Genomic DNA, 12,161 nt, shown 5'->3' with positions numbered 1-12,161 from the left:
TTACACCACAATTTATTTCTTTTTCAGATGTTATTTTCTCATATTTTAATGATGTGTATGCATTGTTTAGTGATGCATTTTTTTCCATGTTGTCTGTTTGGAGTATAACATGCAGAGTTTGTAATGCACTATGTGTGGTGCTACACAGTTAAACAGCATTTAAAGTGTGATGCTGTATTGAAGAACGCAATGGTTTCAAATGCCTTTGTTTAAACAGTGTTTGACATTGTCCATTAAAACAGGCCTAAAATTTAACTTGACATCCAAGTGTTTCTTCATTTTAGACTGTTTCCCTATTAGTCTGTTTTTTTCCTTGTTTAGTTGAGTAAGATATTGGTCATCAGGAACATCCCCAAATCTGCATACTTCACTTAAGTTTTTTGTTTTGTTTTGAGGTACAGTGACATCCATGCATTATGTCCATTCAGCTCATTCTAACTTTATTTATAAATTGACAATTTTCAAGAGAGACATTTTGCTAGAACTCTGTGAACAGCAGTATATTTGAAATATGTTGTGTCACTGAGGACTCTTTCAGTGTTAAAGGGGTTAATAACACTGGATGTGGCACATCTAGGCTGTGTAAGGGCTATTTGACCAAGAAACAGGATGATGAAGCGTTGTGACCTCCACAATTACATGATCTAAATCAGCTGAGATGATTTGGAATGAGTGGGACAGCAGAGTGAATGCAAAGCAGCCAACACATGCTCAGCACCTCAGGGAACTCCTTCAAGACTGCTGGAAAACCATTTGACGTGTTTACCTCACAAAATGTTACTTGACAATTCTATATGGGTTAGCTGTGTATGTAATAATGCATTAAATTTTAAAAAAATCAGTAAAAATTATGAATCATTACCTGAGAGATTCCAATTTACAACAAGGACTTCCCAGTCCTGCAGAAAGAAGTTTCACTCCTGAATCATGCAGGTTATTGTTACTCAGGTCTAGCACTCTCATATTAGAGGACTGGGATCTGAGAACTGAGGGCAGAGCTTCACAGCTTCTTTCTGAGAGGGTGCAGCCACTCAGTCTGAAAAACAATATTTGTGATCAAATGAAATGACTGTAGCTGTTGAACCTAGACAAGAAAAGTCCACTTCACATTTTAGTAAATAACTTATAGTGAAAATAAGAATTGAAGTTGGAAGAAATATTAAAGGGTTACACCGACACATATTTTAGAAATTCACTTTCTGCTGTATTGAAAAATTTGAACTATACACACACACACAACATATTTTGTGAGTTCTGCAGATCATTTCATTCAATGGTTTTAGAATTTTTTAAGGCGCTGGCAAACATTACTTTTTTGATCAGCATTTAAAAAATAATGGGATGAGCCACATATTTACTTACAGAGCTTTGTTGGAGGTTTTGACCACTGGCAGCAGCCTCAGCAGAGCCTCCTCTGAAGCAGAGTATTTCTTAAGGTCAAACACATCCAGATCTTCTTCTGATGACAGTAAGATGAAGACCAGAGCTGACCACTGAGCAGGAGACAGTTCATCTGCAGAGAGACTTCCTGATCTCAGGGACTGTTGGATCTCCTCCACTAGAGAACCATCCTTCAGTTCATTCAGACAGTGGAACAGATTGATGCTTTTCTCTGCAGACAGATTCTCACTGAGCTTCTCCTTGATGTACTGGACTGTTTCCTGATTGGTCTGTGAGCTACTTCCTGTCTGTGTCAGCAGGCCTTGGAGGAGACTCTGATTGGTCTGCAGTGAAAGTCCCAGGAGGAAGCGGAGAGGAACAAGTCCAGGTGTCCATTTGGACTCTTTAAGGCCTTGTTCACAGCACTCTGGAATAAAATCAGAAACTCTAAAGAATTACATCTTTTATCTTCTTGCAGGTTGTTTGTTGTTCTTCCAGCAGATTGAGTCCAGAGTTGATGAAGGTCAGATGGACATGAAGAGCAGCCAGAAACTCCTGAACACTCAGATGGATGAAGCAGAACACCTTGTCCTGGTACAGCCCTCTCTCTCTTTAAGATCTGTGTGAACACTCCTGAGTACACTGAGGCTGCTCTGATATCGATGGCACACTCTGTCAGGTCTGATTCATAGAAGATCAGGTTTCCTTTCTGCAGCTGATCCAAAGCCAGTTTTCCCAGAGACTCAATCATCTTCCTGCTCTCTGGACTCCAGTGTGGATCTGTCTCAGCTCCTCCATCATACTTGATCTTCTTCACTTTGGCCTGAACCACCAGGAAGTGGATGTACATCTCAGTCAGGGTCTTGGGCAGTTGTCCACCTTCTCTGGTTTTCAGCACATCCTCCAGAACTGTAGCAGTGATCCAGCAGAAGACTGGGATGTGGCACATGATGTGGAGGCTTCGTGATGTCTTGATGTGGGAGATGATCCTGCTGGCTCGCTTCTTATCTCTGAATCTCTCCTGAAGTACTCCTCCTTCTGTGGGTCAGTGAACCCTCTGACTTCTGTCACCATGTCGACACATCCTGGAGGGATCTGATTGGTTGCTGCAGGTCGTGTGGTTATCCAGAGGTGAGCAGAGGGAAGCAGGTTCCCCCTGATGAGGTTTGTCAGCAGCACATCCACTGAGGTGGACTTTCTAGGGTCAGTCAGGATTGTAGTTTTGTGGAAGTCCAGAGGAAGTCGACACTCATCCAGACCATCAAAGATGAACACAACCTGGAAGTGTTCAAAGCTGCAGATTCCTGCTTCTTTGGTTTCAGTGAAGAAGTGATGAACAAGTTCCACCAAGCTGAACTTTTCCTCTTTCAGCACATTCAGCTCTCTGAAAGTCAATGGAAACATGAACTGGATGTCCTGGTTGGCTTTGTCTTCAGCCCAGTCGAGGGTGTATTTCTGTGTTAGGACTGTTTTCCCAATGCCAGCCACTCCCTTTGTCAGCACTGTTCTGATTGGTTCATCTCTTCCAGGTGAGCCTTTAAAGATGTCTTCTTGTCTGATTGTTGTTTCTGGTCTGTCTGGTTTCCTGGATGCTGCTTCAATCTGTCTGACCTCATGTTCATCATTGACCTCTGCAGCCCCTCCCTCTGTGATGTAGAGCTCCGTGTAGATCTGATTCAGGAGGGTTGGGTTTCCTGCTTTAGCGATGCCCTCAAACACACACTGGAACTTCTTCTTCAGCTTAGATTTAAGTTCACACTGACTCCAATGGGAGTCCCTAATGGAACTTCCTAAAATAACCAAGAGACAGAAAATATCAGTGAAGGATTTATCAACTGCACATGTAAACAATCCCATTTTCCAGCAGTTTCAATCTTTAGAGAAATCCTCTTACTTCTCTGCAGATGCTCAGCCAGCGTTTCCTGCTTCATTCTTCTCATGAAGTCCAGTGTGATCTTCAAAAATGCCGTCTCTGCTGCTCCTCTTCTGCTCTTCGTCCTCACCCCTCATCTCTAAGCATTCTGGGTAATCTGAGCTTAGAACCTTCTTGATCGTCTTCAGTTCGTTCTTCACAAAAGTGATGATGTTGTCCTCCAGCAACTGGAAGAGAATACTTTATGAATATCCAAATAACCCAAGGGCAGTGATTGGTTGGGCATTGAAAGGGGAAAAAACTGAACACACGGACACCAGGAACAACAAACAGAAAAAAGCTATAGGAGATAGAGACCAATTTTAAGGACATGCAGTAATGGTGTATACATGGCTGTGGAGTTAAAAAAAAAAAAAAAAGGAAGTGGAGAAGAAAAGCCCAGTGCATCATAGGAAGTCTGCCAGCAGCTTGACCTACTAGCAGCATAACTTCACTTAAAGGTTCAGAATCACCTGTTCTGACTGTGAGCTTTATCAAAAAGGAATGTTGAAAAATATGAAGCCTTATTCTAAAAGTAGAGGAGGTGGTACCACAGGTGAGGAACCTGGTAGCTGAAGGTTCTGCCTCCCATTCAACTTTTGAAACTAAGAAATCTGATTGCCCTCATTGGTGTAGAAAACTGTTCATCTGAAACTCCCTAACCTAATTGGATCAGAGTGCTGTCATTCACTCCCTGGCAACAAGTTCACTCTGAATATGGAAAAAGTCGTGGCTTCATGATGATTTGCAGTTCTGGAGCAGGAAACTCGTTGACAATCTAACTTTCCTGCTCCAGAAATCATCGTAAGTTCAATGAACTCTGAGTATGTTGACCTCGAGTTAACTGATTATCACAATCTCATTTATTTTTTTAATAGAGAACTTCATTATTTCAGCCATTACTCAATGAAAAAAAATTTCCCATTGTAAGCATTTATAATTTGATCTGATATCAGTCATCACTGATAGATGATGACTTCCTGAGGTCAGAGATATGTTAGTGACTTGCTGCTAATGCAAAGAGTTAAGCAATAGTTATCAGAAAAGAGAAACATTTCACAATTGTATAAGCTGTAATTGAGGTGTCTATTTTTAAATCATTAGACTTTCGAGACATTTTAAGCAAGAAATACAGATTGTGTTAGGACAAAATAAACCACCATGAATAAATACACATGGAGATGAGCTGAGACATGACCGAAATTAAACTGGATCCAGGCCTGAGCTGCTCTGAATCCATGATCCTCATCCTTTTTGGATCTGGTCTGCCATTCAAGTGGACTTGGACACAGTTTGCAGATGTATTACTGAGTTTATGAACCTTTGGGTGGGTCCTGTTTTGGGGTTTACCCACTGAGACTGATTAGGTGCTTTTCAGTGGAAAATATATTGAGGCTAAGAGTCTGAATTTGAGACTATACCTTTCAAATTGTTGTTTTAAAGAAAATGCATTTGATGGTTGAGCAGCAGAGCTGAGTATGTTGGTTAGACCCATAAAAACCTGCTCTGCCAATACCACACAGTTTGTTCTGATACTGACTATTGTTTGGTGTTGTTTATTGAATTGAATTACTGAAGTTTCAAGAAACAAGACATATTGGCCATTTAACCTTCTGGGGTCTGATGTGCCCAAATAACACTGCCAATTTAAGATGACGTAGCAGCAGGACATTGTCTCACTGAGTCTCCATTTCAGTGTGAGTCAAAAGTGCGAACTTCAAACTACGTACCAGTTTTTAAATTGTGTTGATAGGCCAATCAAAACCAGAATTATGATAAATAATTTCCTCTATGCTTTTATCCTCATGTGTCATGCATGAAGGAAAGGTAAACATTTTATATTCAGTAGCAGGAAGTGCTTGCAAGTAAAATAAAAAACAAAAATCATGACATCCAATTTCCTATTAGTGGAAAAAAGCACCACATCAACCAATCAAAAAAATTATATAGCAACATGTGACATTCAGATGCAGAGAAACAGGTTAAAGGGGAGCAAAAGACGGACAGTAATACTGATGGTGAGTTTTGCCTGTGATGAACGGCTCTGTCTTGTGGTGGACACGTACGGTTTCTTGGAGAGGCACAAATAATTTGTGTCGCATTTTATTGTGACGCCTGATTTTTCCTATTGTAAATAGTACAAAAAGTGACAGAATCACATAATAAACAGTACTTAATTAACCAGCTTGGTGTCCCATTCTTCAATCAGCAGATTTTATTCTGAGCTAAGAATAAATCTGTAACATAATAACTGTCTTCATTGTGTTGTATTGATGACTAAATGATTCTAAAAGCACTCAGGTCAAGTATTAAAATAGCAAACCAACATCTGGTTGGTATTTGAGTGTTTGTGAAAACATAAACTTATGCAGATTAATTTTCTCTGCTTTGAGCTTCGTCAGCAGCCTCATGAATGAGGAAATTATTCAGAGTCTCTGGAGCTTGAAAAAGGCGACTGGACTTCTTTTTGTTTCTTGAAGACGTTTCACCTCTCATCCGAAAGGCTTCTTCAGTTCTCAACCAAATGGTGGAGAGACCCAGGTATTTAAACCCCTGTGGGCGTAGTCCCATGGAGGTGGTTATGACCCTCTATTGATCATGTGCTTGAACACATGTGCCCAGGTGTGAAGGGGGCGTGGGTCATATTTAATCAGTGGTTTCAGTTGAAACCAATTTAGGACTCCGCTCCATTGTTTCCTGTGGCCTATTGAGGTCACTGGAACAAAGGTGTGAATGGGGGTTGAGACGTCTGGGAAGGGAGCTCAGGACAGCACTGTAAGCGGGGGAAAGTTGGTGACGTAATCCACCTCCTCTGTTCAATGATGGTTGTTCACAGTGGACATAGATGGCTTCTTTCACTCCTCTTTCAAACCATCTGTTTTCCCTGTCCAAAATGTGAACATTGGCATCCTCAAAAGAGTGCCCTTTTTCCTTCAGATGCAGATGTACTGCTGAATCTTGTCCTGTCGAGGTGGCTCTTCTATGTTGTGCCATTCGTTTGTGAAGAGGCTGTTTGGTTTCACCAATGTAGAGGTCCGAGCACTCTTCACTGCACTGAACAGCATACACTACATCGCTGATCTTGTGTTTGGCGGGTTTGTCCTTGGGATGAACCAGTTTTTGTCTTAGGGTGTGACTTGGTTTGAAGTATACTGAGATGTCATGCTTGGAGAAAATTCTTCTGAGTTTCTCTGACAAGCCTGACACATATGGGATGACAATGTTGTTCCTCTTGTCCTTCCCATTCTCTGTAGTTTGTGTTTGGCCTTCATTCCTGTGCATCTTAGCTGATTTGATGAAGGCCCAGTTGGGGTAACCGCATGTTTTGAGGGCTTTCTTAATGTGTGTGTGTTCCTTATGCTTCCCTTCTGCCTTAGAGGGAACACTTTCCGCACGGTGTTGTAGGGTCCTGATCACCCCAAGTTTGTGTTCCAGAGGGTGGTGGGAGTCAAAGAGGAGATACTGGTCTGTGTGTGTGGGCTTCCGGTAAACTTCAATGTTGAGGCTTCCATCTTCCTCGATAAGCACCGCACAGTCCAGGAATGGTAACTTGTTATCTCTGGTGTCCTCCCTGGTAAACCTTACTGAACAGAACCAGCTTCACCCCAGATCAGATTTGTGCACTTTTAGATCTCTGCCTTACCACAACATATTTTAAATACAATGATGGATTCTACAGACAGAAGCATGGATGTGCCATGGGCTCCCCAGTGTCTCCCATTGTAGCCAACCTTTACATGGAGGAAGTGGAAAGTAAAGCTCTTGGTTCTTTCAAAGGGATGGCACCTAGCCACTGGCACAGATATGTAGATGACACCTGGGTCAAAATCAAAACCCAAGAAGTAGAAGCCTTCACTCGTCACATTAACTCAGTGGATAAATACATACGTTTTACCAGGGAGGACACCAGAGATAACAAGTTACCATTCCTGGACTGTGCGGTGCTTATCGAGGAAGATGGAAGCCTCAACATTGAAGTTTACCGGAAGCCCACACACACAGACCAGTATCTCCTCTTTGACTCCCACCACCCTCTGGAACACAAACTTGGGGTGATCAGGACCCTACAACACCGTGCGGAAAGTGTTCCCTCTAAGGCAGAAGGGAAGCATAAGGAACACACACACATTAAGAAAGCCCTCAAAACATGCGGTTACCCCAACAGCGCCTTCATCAAATCAGCTAAGATGCACAGGAATGAAGGCCAAACACAAACTACAGAGAATGGGAAGGACAAGAGGAACAACATTGTCATCCCATATGTGTCAGGCTTGTCAGAGAAACTCAGAAGAATTTTCTCCAAGCATGACATCTCAGTATACTTCAAACCAAGTCACACCCTAAGACAAAAACTGGTTCATCCCAAGGACAAACCCGCCAAACACAAGATCAGCGATGTAGTGTTTGCTGTTCAGTGCAGTGAAGAGTGCTCGGACCTCTACATTGGTGAAACCAAACAGCCTCTTCACAAACGAATGGCACAACATAGAAGAGCCACCTCGACAGGACAAGATTCAGCAGTACATCTGCATCTGAAGGAAAAAGGGCACTCTTTTGAGGATGCCAATGTTCACATTTTGGACAGGGAAAACAGATGGTTTGAAAGAGGAGTGAAAGAAGCCATCTATGTCCACTGTGAACAACCATCATTGAACAGAGGAGGTGGATTACGTCACCAACTTTCCCCCGCTTACAGTGCTGTCCTGAGCTCCCTTCCCAGACGTCTCAACCCCCATTCACACCTTTGTTCCAGTGACCTCAATAGGCCACAGGAAACAATGGAGCGGAGTCCTAAATTGGTTTCAACTGAAACCACTGATTAAATATGACCCACGCCCCCTTCACACCTGGGCACATGTGTTCACACACATGATCAATAGAGGGTCATAACCACCTCCAGGGGACTACGCCCACAGGGGTTTAAATACCTGGGTCTCTCCACCATTTGGTTGAGAACTGAAGAAGCCTTTCGGATGAGAGGTGAAACGTCTTCAAGAAACAAAAAGAAGTCCAGTCGCCTTTTTCAAGCTCCAGAGACTACTATGACCTGGATGACTGAGAATCTACACAGACAAATTATTCAGAGTGTCAGTCAGCTGGTTCAGGTGCAGTATGAGGGGAGGAGTCAGTCAGAAAACTGCCTCGCAAGCAGGTTACATTCAGATTCTGTCAACCAGTAACTAAGAATTTAGTTAACTCTCTTTCTGGAACAGAAAACCTGGAGTTTCCCTCATTTCAGGGTGATTAAAGGCAGAATTATTAGCTAAACCTGCTTCTTGGAACAGGGCTGTGCAGTTTAGTGAAGAGTTGTAACTGTACTATTTTAAAGATTAAAGCACACTCATTTCTCCCCAAAACAGGATAGAAATAAAGTGGTTTAAAAAAAATAGAAATGTGAGGCTTGAGAACATTATCTTAGTGATCTGATCAGTTATATTGAGACTTCAGGATGCAGAGATACAGCTAAGCTTGAACACAAACACACTAACAACAGGTTTTTGGACTGCAGCAAGTTTCTATTGTGTGTCTCAACAAGTTACTTCACTCCAATTTAATTAACTGCACACACACACTCAAAAACAAGAAAGGCTTAGCTGGAGGAGAATTTCAACCTGCCGTAACAACCTGTTAACCCCACTGAGGTTACTCACTAATGCCTTTAAAAGGTGTGGCTGTTACGTTACTTCATATGGTTTCATCTGGAGTTGACTAATTATTAGGTTCCATTTCTTTGTGTGTTTATGTAGAGGTTGTGGTTTGTAAGGGAACAAAGCACCACAGAAGAAACTGAATTTAAGAACCTATAATTACAAGCTGAGAACATCAAGTGAAGAGCACACACTGCACATAAATACTGTTACATGAAAAAATCATGACTGTCAATTTTAAGTATATAAATATGTTGATCATAAAAATGTTTAAAGTGATTGTCAACACTGCAGTCCCCCCCCCCCTTCATTCTTTATCCCCCTGGACTGAAAGAACAGATGTAACAGTAGTTGTTGTACATGTACAGACCTGAAATATGGAGTCCAGCTGTGTTTGATGCTGCTGGGCAGACTGACCACTGGGACCCTCTGAGCTCTGCTGGTCCACTCTGTGGAAAAGAATACAACAAAATATTGTTGTTGTTGCTGGTCCTCCACAGCCTACAACAGCTATCACACCCACCTCCTGAACATATGCCGAATAAATACAACATTTTAAAAGATATTACACTGTAAAAAAAATCCGTGAAAATACAGTACAATTTACTGTTTTTAAATGACGGAATTGTCCGTATTGATTTTTCACAGGCCTTTTTCCGTATTTTTTAAATCACGCATTGCATTCTGGGACAATCGACAAGAAGCGGGAACATTTAAGACACAAAGCAGCCATCTTCTTCGACATTCAGAGTTGGATGTCATTTTGCACACTTTTCAGGTAAATATCATTTTAATTAAAAAATGACTATCTTAAAAGGTTTAATTACAAATGTGCTATGTTGAAAACATTATTTTGTTGTAAGAATGGCCAGCCTGCATCTGCCGTTACCGAGAACAGAGTTATAATTTGCAGAGTAATGTGGTGACTTAAGTCTAACATTATTTGTACTTCATTTTTTAAAGTATGTTAGGTGTGGCTGTGTAATCACCAGCTTTTATTTGACAAGGACTGGTATAAAGAAATGCTAACGGCAGATGTCTGTTTCCCCATATCTAATAGTCTAAGCCTTTGCTAAATATGTGTCCACCAGCTAATGAACTAACGAGTATTATCAAGATTCCTGTTTCTGACGATTTCACAGAAGAGTCAGAAGGAGCCTGCCTTAAAGTTTTTCTGTCTGCTAGTTACGTTCAACAATTGCATTTAGATTCGACTCTTTATTGCTAATCCCACTTTTATCCTCAGGCATACACGATCGTTTGACAGAGCTCGGTAAAATCTTGTAATGCAAATGTAATATCTATATTTTGTGTTTTATAACTGACTTTATTTAATGTTGTAGTACAGAGTTGACCACTGCATTTGTGATTCTTATTTATTTTATTCAAGGGATTACAAATGCTAACGTTAGCTTTGTTGGCCAGCCATTCTGTAAAGGACTGCCTGCCTGGTGTGGAATGGTTTGTTTTAAACATGTACAAAAATGCGCATTCTTCGTGTCACTGTTTTAGGGTACTGTCAGAAAAAAACTTTCAGCCCACATGTGTGTGTTGGGAAATGGGGGCTAATTAGTGCCAGTTTGCTAATTCAGGGACGCTGAACAGTTAGATTATATGCATGTAATGGTTGGTCCTACGGGTCATTGAAGGCTCCTGAATCTGATTGGACCATGTGACTTGATGCCGTATTGTGGCTTCCTCTAGTCTCTGTTAGGATCATAGACGTATATATGTCTGTGGTTACGATCCTCTGAAAGTAAAGCTGTTCGCTATTTTGCCCCGCAAAATATAGTGTAAACAGGACCGTTAGGTGACGGCGTTTGCACATTTTCCGCTTTTAGTTTGAAACTAATCAAATGAATCAAATCAAATTGTTGCAGACCTAACTGACTTACTACTTTTGTTAATAACAGTTTCTTTAGTATGTATGCTGTTTAACTTGGTTTGTCTATATTATATATATATATAATTTTCACTTTCAGCAGCTTTTATTCTTTTTTTTTTCATAGGACGGCTCTGATGTGTGGAGCAAGAGTCTTAAATGCTTTCTGCAACAGAGAACAAGAGGAACTATGGAACGTGGTCATTTGAGCTTCCTTGCACTCAAAACTTTGCCATCATTGTGAGCTCTGGTGTAAGTGAAAGAGGGGGGAGGAATCACAAACAATGCTTGTCATCATTTGATTAAGAAATCTTTGGTATAGTAAATTGGGAATGATCACACTTTTCTATGTTACTGTCTGCTTGGTTGCTGCCTTGGCTCTCCCACTAGCTTCTACTGAAATGTGGCAAGGTTAACTCAGAACAGGGCTAACTTAAATGGATCAGAACATAGATTTACTGATCTGATCCAGTTTTTGTGTCACAATCCTTAGGAAATTATGTTGACTTGCAATGTGTGCAAATTTAACTGCGTCTCTTTGACAAAGTACCTGAAGCACTGCAGAACACACAGGCATGTTCACAATGCTATTTTTTTGTGTGGCCATAAAGATTGTGGGAGAAGGTTTTCTTCATTCAGCTGCTTTGCTGTTCATATGTCACGAACACACAAAGACACAAGTACCAGACAAACCTGGAAGAGAAATGTGTCTGTGCAGTTAAAGTGTGTGTTGAATAATTGCAGCAGAGAATATGCAGATGTTAACGGGCTTGTCTCTTACTTGAGTGACCACATACAAGAGGGTCTAACAGTAGCTTGTCCTTTCAATGGATGTGCAAAGACCTTTAATGTAAAGACATCCTTTTCATCTCACATCTCCAGGTGTCATAGAGGGTGGAGTGCCACCCAGATAGCACCTGCTCATATATGTGAAGTGACAGGACAGTCTTTTCAAGGTGGAGAAGCACATGGAACAGACAGTGGAACTGAAAGCACTGATCTGATTGATGCAGCCCAAAGCAAGGATCTTGAGGGTGATAAAGATCAAGATGCATATACAATGAATCTAGCTCTGTTTTACTTGAGTTTGCAAGCTAAGTATTTAGTTCCAGCATCTACAATTACAGAGATAGCAAATGAAATGAAAACACTCCATGATGTTCAGCAGGAGTATACAATGGATGTGTTATCTCAAGAACTTGAACAGTATGGTGTTCCAGCAGAGAGATGAAGATGTCTTGGGGACACTGTTTACAAGCAGAGTCCTATGTATGAGACCGTGAATGCAAATGGTCCTTTAACTACACACCATAGAAGACTGCAGTATTATAAGACACAC

The 12,161-nt window shown here is 41.2% G+C and overlaps 1 pseudogene; it reads right to left on the bottom strand.

Moving 5' to 3' along the window:
- The window catches only part of LOC115791158 (NACHT, LRR and PYD domains-containing protein 12-like), a 1,329,445-nt pseudogene that overhangs the window by 94,487 nt on the left and 1,222,797 nt on the right, over positions 1-12,161 (bottom strand).

The sequence above is a fragment of the Archocentrus centrarchus genome, chromosome 2, assembly GCF_007364275.1.
Source record: "Archocentrus centrarchus isolate MPI-CPG fArcCen1 chromosome 2, fArcCen1, whole genome shotgun sequence".
Lineage (NCBI taxonomy): Eukaryota > Metazoa > Chordata > Actinopteri > Cichliformes > Cichlidae > Archocentrus > Archocentrus centrarchus.
This window is presented reverse-complemented; position numbering and strand designations above follow the sequence as displayed.